Source organism: Mustela nivalis (assembly GCF_964662115.1).
Source record: "Mustela nivalis genome assembly, chromosome: 6".
Lineage (NCBI taxonomy): Eukaryota > Metazoa > Chordata > Mammalia > Carnivora > Mustelidae > Mustela > Mustela nivalis.
Window position 1 is genome coordinate 15900640 of NC_139025.1, and position 7562 is coordinate 15908201.

At 36.4% G+C, this 7562-nt stretch overlaps 1 protein-coding gene across 1 annotated transcript in view; it reads right to left on the reverse strand.

Annotated features, from left to right (window-relative positions):
• The window catches only part of LOC309866087 (acylphosphatase-1), a 372899-nt gene that overhangs the window by 304100 nt on the left and 61237 nt on the right, over window positions 1–7562 (reverse strand). The gene's annotated exons all lie outside the window — the stretch shown is intronic.

Here is a 7562-nt window from a genome sequence, read left to right on the forward strand (position 1 = left end):
CAAAACTCTACTACTATAAAAGAATGGCTTATGAGGCAATTATGGGTCTCTGATAAACTGGTAATCATACTATCCAGAGAGAGTCACTGCTAACATCTTGGTGTGTCATTTATACACAAAGATATCCACACACACAAACACACACTATATGGGTGTGTGGGGGGTGGGATGTGTGTGAATATGTATTTACGTACAAAGCATAAAAATAACGTATATTTTTAAATGAAATTGAAATCATAGCAAATATACTATTTTTGCATCTTGCTTTTTTGAAAAATTGCACTTTAAACAGTCTATTTTAGCAGAATTGTTTAACAACGTAATGTAACGCATTCCATTAATTTGTTTTTTCTTTTTTTTTTTTAAAGATTTTATTTATTTATTTGACAGACAGAGATCACAAGTAGGCAGCGAGGCAGGCAGAGAGAGAGAGGGGGAAGCAGGCTCCCTGCCGAGCAGAGAGCCCCAACCCTGAGATCATGACCTGAGCTGAAGGCAGAGGCTTAACCCACTGAGCCACCCAGGCACGCTTTTTTTTTTCTTTTAAAGATTTTATTTTTAACCAATCCCTACACCCAACATAGGGCTCAAGCTTACAACCCCGAGATCATGAGTCGCACGCTCTACCAACTGAGCCAGCCAAGCGTCCCTATAATTTTCTCTTATTAAATAGATGCTTTTATTTTATAAAACCTGGTTTATGAAGTTTTCATCTATTTATTTCAAAATAATTGCAGAGTCACAGGAGGTTGAAAGGAATGTATACCAAAGTCCCACGTAGTCTTCCGTCCTCTACAACGTTTACAACCATGGTACTGTATCAAAACCAAAACACTGACATTGATATGGTCCGTAGGTTTAGATCTCACGACTTACACATGCACTCATGTCTGTAGCTCTACGAAATTTTATCACGTGAAGGCTTGCGTAATCATCCCTACAACATCCACAGACTCAACTGTACTAACCTTTGTGTTATTCTTTCATAGCTACTGCCATCTCGTGCCCCCCACCCAATCCTAACCCCTGGCAATACTAACCCATTCTGTATTGTTTTTTTTTTTAAGATTTTATTTATTTATTCGACAGACAGAGATCACAAGTAGGCAGAGAGGCAGGCAGAGAAAGAGAGGGGGAAACAGGTTCCCCACTGAGCAGAGAGCCCAATGCTGGGCTTGATCCCAGGACCCTGGAATCATGACCTGAGCCAAAGGCAGAGGCTTAACCCACTGAGCCACCCAGGCACCCCTACTAATCCATTCTTTATTTCTCTTTATATGTTACTCCATGAATGATACATAAATGGAATTATGCAGAAAATATACGTTTGAGATTGGCTTTTCTCATGCAGGGTAAGTTCCTTGAGGTGCACTGAAGTTGTTGCAGGTATCAACAGTTAGTTCCTTTTTATTGCTGAGCCATATCCCAGGCTATGGGATGTGCCACAGTTTGTTTAAACGTCAACCCATGGAAGGATATTTGGGAAGTTTCCAGTTTTGGGCTATTATGAATAAAGCGGCTGTTTGGACACAAATACTCATTTCTCTGGGATGAATGGCCAGGAGTGCAATTGCTGGATTGTATTATAAATCTATTTTCAGTTTTGAAAGGAACTGCCAAACTAATCTCCAGAGTGACTGCATGCAACCTACTTTTTAAACTTAACAATATGTTGTCAAAAATTCTTATTATTATTGCCTATGTTCTTAAATATTCTTCTAAAACATGGATGGCAGTACATGATTTCCAAACCAATTTCCTAATTTTGAATACTTAGGAACATTTCTGATTTTTATGTTCTAAATAATAAAGTGAAAAATGTGATTGTGAATAAATCTCTGTGCCTATTTCTGATTATTTCCTTAGGATAAATTTCTAGACTTACACATACTGGTTTAAAGAGTATGAATGAACATTTTAAAGTCCTTTTTAAAAAAGATTTTGTTTATTTATTTGACAGAATGAGAGATAGCACAAGCAGGCAGAGTGGCAGGCAGAGGGAGAGAGAGAAGCAGACTCCCCACCAAGCAAGGAGCCCGATGTGGGACTTGATCCCAGAACTCCAGGATTACAACCTGAGCCAAAGGCAGTGGCTTAACCAACTGAGCCACTCAGGTGCCCCCATTTTAAAGTCTTTTGCTACATTTTTAAAAAATTGTCCTACTGAGAGGCACCTGGGTGGCTCAGTGGGTTAAAGCCTCTGCCTTCGGCTCAGGTCATGTTTCCAGGGTCCTGGGATCGAGCCCCGAATCGGGCTCTCTGCTCAGCAAGGAGACTGCTTCCCCCTCTCTCTGCCTGCCTCTCTGCCTACTTGTGCTCTGTCAAATAAATAAATAAAATCTTTAAAAAAAAATTGTCCTACTGAAAGGTGTTTCAATTAAAAATCCCACAGCAATATATGAGAATTGGGCAAAGTTTCTAAAACTACTAATACTGCAACACAAATTGCAAATGATTGGTATCTTTAATATATATAAAGATCTTATGTATCAACCAGAAGATTAAATACTCAATATCAAGATGCTGTGGGCTCCAGAAAGTGACAGAAAACTCAAAATTCAAAATTTTATCAATAGAGAAATGTACCACTTTATAAAATAAGAAGTCCAAAAGTAGGGCAACTTCTGTATTTGTTGATTTTACACAACTTCAATAAAAGGCACCACAGTACACAGACCAACAGTGCAGACACTGAAGCTACATTGTTAGATTAATATCCCAACTCTTCCACTTACTGACTGTGTATCATTAAGCAAATCACTTATCCTATTTATGCCTCAGGTTCCTATTTTGAAAACAATGACAATAGTAGTATCTATTTCATAAGATTGCTGTAAGAATGAAAAGAGTTTATATACATAAAATATCCATTAAATGTTGATATCACCAAGAGCCCAGATTCTATTTTTCTGTTCTGCCATCTTTGGCATGTTAACTTTATCCTCAATCTTGAGACATCATGGTCACAAGATAGCTGCAGTAATTCTAGGAATCATATCTCAGACAATCAGAGATAGAAAAGACAAAGTAATTTTCTCTGTTACTTAAGAACAAAGAAACTTTTCCAAATAGATCTCTCTCCATATCCTGCTGGCTAGAAAATGGGTTACGCAACACCAACCTGTTAAAAAAAATTTTTTTTTAAAGGAGAATGGAATTGCCATGATGGGTTTTGACAAATCAGGATTTACTCATAAGCTAAAACCACTTTCCCTGTGGGTAGACACCAAACAAAATCAGTTCTTTTAACAGGGAAGAAGAAAGAAATGGGTATCAGGTGGCCAACCAGAATGTCTGTCATGTATCATGTTAGAAAAAAATGGGCAAACCACATGCACCAGCAATTCATAACAGAAGAAATGCAAAGGCAAATAAACATGAAAAAGAAATGACCTTGATTAATGAGCAAAGAAATGCAAATTAAAAGGAGTTTCTGTATTTTCTCTATCAATTTGGCAAGGATGAAGAAGAATGATAATCATCTACAATGGTAATAAATATACAAAGTGCCTAGGAATAAATCTTACACAAGATGTGCCAAACCTACATAGAGAATGAAATTTTATCAAACTTAAAAAAGACCTAAACAAATGGAGATATATATCAAGTCCATGGATAGGAAGACTCAGTATCCTTAAGATGTTAATTCTCTTCAAGTTAATTTAGAGATTTAGAATAATTCCAAGCAAAATCTTTAGGTTTTTATTTTTTGGGTTTTTTTGAGGAATAGACAAATTATTTCTAAAATATATATAAAAGAGCAAAGGCCCAAATCTAGTTAAGACCTTCTTAAAGAAACAAATATGGCAAGGGAATTTTTCTTACCAGGTAGCAAGGCTTTTTATAAAATAAGACAATAGTAAAACATATAATGTGATATTGGGTAAGGGATAGGCAAATTTAGCAATGGAACAAAGTAGTCCCCAAACAGACTCACACATTATAGACACTTGGCGTATTACAGTGGTAGCATTAAAAATCAATGAAGGGTGCCTGGGTGGCTCAGTCAGTTAAGTGTCTGCCTTCAACTCAGGTCATGATCCCAGAATCCTGGGATTTAATCCCACATCAGGCTTCCCACTCAGCAGGGAGTCTGCTCCTCTCTCTTAGTTGGTGCTCTCTCTCTCTGGCTCACTCTCTCAAATAAATAAATAAAACCCTTAAAAAAAATCAATGGAAAAAGAAAAGAAAACTGGATTCCCACCTTTCACTCTACACAGAAAATAACACAAAATTACTTGTAAATTTGAGTTTTTAAGTTATTTAGAAGAAAAAGGAGTTAATCTTTAAGCCTTTCTATTAGGGAAGTGTTTTTTAAATAAAACACGAAAAGCATTAACTATACATGACAAGGTTGAGATGTCAAAGATGTCAAAGACATCTCAAAATGAGTAAAATGACAAGCCATGTACTGAGAGAAGATATTTATAAAACAAATAACTGAAAAAGTTTAGTGTTCAGAATATATAAGGAATTCCTACAAGTCTATTTTAAAAATAATTTTTTTTAAAGTAGGCAAGACACACACACAGGTATCTCATAAACAAGAAAAGAAACACATGGCCAATAAACATATGAAAAAATTAACAGCCTCATCAGTAATCAGGAAAACAAATTAAGATCATAATGATACAACCTTTTATATCTATCTGATTCCCCTCCAAATAAAATAACCAGTAATACCAAGTGTTGGTAATGAGGTAGATCAGTTGGAACTCTAAGTCCTACTGGAGAGAGTATTAATTAATTTCACCACTTTGGAAGACAAGCACTATTTGTAAAGCAGAATATTCATATAGAAAATGTCCTAGCTGTTCCACCTGTAGGTATGCCAAAATATACATAAGAATATTTACAGTTTATACTCTCCTAACCCCTCAAAAGACTGGAAACAACCCAAATATCTGTTGAAGGAAAATGAATACATAAATTGTGGTATGGTCACATGATGGAAAATTATGCAGCAGTGCTAGTGAGAGGACCACAGATAGATGTAGCAACACGGATGAATTTTAGGAATGTCATATCAAGTGAAAAAAGCAAGTTATAGGAAATTACATTATAACGTCATTTGCAAAAAAACCCTTAAAACCAAGCAGAACAAAACACTGTTTTTAGGGATTATAAATATATAATACATTTTTTTATAAAACAAAGCAAAATCAATAAAAATTCAGTGGTTATCCTTGGGTATTCAAGAAGACAAGGAAATGGGTTGGACAAACACACACATCAATGAGATGGTTTTGGAAGTATTTCATATATATATGAAATATATATATGCATATATCATATTTTTTTTACATTGTGGTAAAATACAAAGAACATAAAATTTATTATTTTAACCCGTAAGTGTGCAGTTCAGTGGCATTAACATACGTCCATCATTCCCCATCCATCTCTAGAACTGTTTTTATCTTGTAAAACCAAAATTCTCTTTCCATTAAGTAACTTATGCCTCCCTCCAGCCCCTGAAAACCACCATTCTACTTTTCATGTCTATGTATTTGAGAATCTTGGTTTTTAAGTTGGGATGGGTTCATGTATGTTCATTTTGTTGTTATGTTTCATAACTTTTATGTATATATATATTTAAATATATATATATTTTATATATATATAAAATATACACACAAACATGCATTCTTTTGTATGTTTAAAATAGTACATACCTTATTTTGTAATGGCTTGATGCCTGGAAAAGTAAAGAATATACAAAATTGGCCAGAACACGGTAAGTGCTAGCAAGCATGTAAATTGGTATGATTTTTAGGACAATTTAAACTTAATACAAACAAAATTGACAAATATATTATTACAAGTTTTGGCAAGTATGGTGTTTTCAATTTTGGTTTCCAATTATTCATTGCTAGTATACAGAAATAAGATTGATTTTTGCATGTTGACCTTATATCCTTGCTGTATTCACTTATTAGTTCTAGGAGGTTTTTTTGTCATTGTTGTTCATTCTTCAGAATTTTCTGTGTGGACAATGTCTTCTGTGAATAGGGAGTTTTCTTTTTTTTCTAGTCTGTATGTTTAAAAAATTTTTTTTCTTATCTTACTGCATTGGCTAGGACTTTGAGTATAATGTTAAATGGGAGTGGTGAGAGTAGATAGACATCCTTGTCTTATTCCTGTTCTTAGAAGGCAGTCTTTCACTATAAAGTATGATGTTAAGTGCAGGCTCTTGTAGATGCTGTTTACTAAGTTAAAGAAGTTCCTTTCTGTTGCTGTTTACTAAGTTAAAGAAGTTCCTTTCTGTTGCTAGTTTTCTGAGAGTTTTGCTTTTTTTTTTTTTAAATTCAATGGCTGTTGAATTTTGTCAAATGCTTCTTGCATCAATAGATATGATCATGTGGTTTCACTTTTTATATTATTACTACCGCTTGTTAAATTGATTAATTTTCAAATATTAAAAGAGCTTTGCATTCCAGGTTTGAACTCTATTTGGTAATGATGTCTTAATCTTTTTTATATTTTGCTTGATTTGTTAATTTATTACAGATTTTGCATCTGTGTTTGTGAGGGATACTAGTCTGTAGTTTTCTTATACTAGCTTTATCTCTGATTTTGGTATTGATGTATCTTTTTGGTGGTCAATTTGTCAATTGTAACAAATGTCTTAAAAATGTGTGTGTCCTGGGGTGCCTGGGTGGCTCAGTGGGGTAAGCCTCTGCCTTCAGCTCAGGTCATGATCTCAGAGTTCTGGGATCCAGCCCTCAGCGGGGAGACTGCTTTCCCCTCTCTCTCTCTGTCTGCCTCTCTGCCCTCTTGTGATCTCTGTCTGTCAAATAAATAACTAAAATCTTGAAAAAAAAAATGTATGTGTCCAAAGAGTCTAAGAACTTAAAGAAACAGGAATTCTCTTTATAAACAGACTTTGGATTCAGACAGATGGAGATTTAAATACGAACGCATCCCCTTACCAACTGCTTAAATTTTGTGCCTGTTTTCTAACCTGTAAAATGAGGATAAGACCTACCTCATAAATTGCAATAGAGGAGATAATTCACACACAGTGCTCAAGACCTAGTGAACTTTAAGTCAGCAGTAGCTCTTGGTATTATGTTATGCTCCCAGCCTCTGCAGTCTGTCCAAATGGAAGGACATCGTCTTTGCTCCCATGTGAGCTCCCCCTATGAATCTCCTTACTGGGGAGTATTCGGTCTCCTCATCCCTGATTCCTGTCTTACATTAGGTGTGCGAGGCGTTGGGACTGCAAAGGCAAAAAAGGTACGGTCCCCGCCCTCGGGGAGCCGAAGCTATTAGGAACACACAGGTGCAAACGAACCAGGTCCATGGAGTATAAGAGCATTATGATGGCGCGTCTGCCCAAGGTGCAGAGGGTCCTGGACCCGCACTCTGAGCGTTTATCAGGAGTGCGGGTGTTCGCTTGGGGACCAGACCCAGGTTGGCAACTTGTGCAGCGCAGCCTCGGGTCTTGGGGGGTAGGGAGGGGCCCGAGACTGGCTGTTTCCATAGCAAAGAGACTAGCCTCTCTCACGGTCCCTCACCGCTCACCTCTGTTCAGCGTCAGTAGAGCCACGAAAGGCCACTTC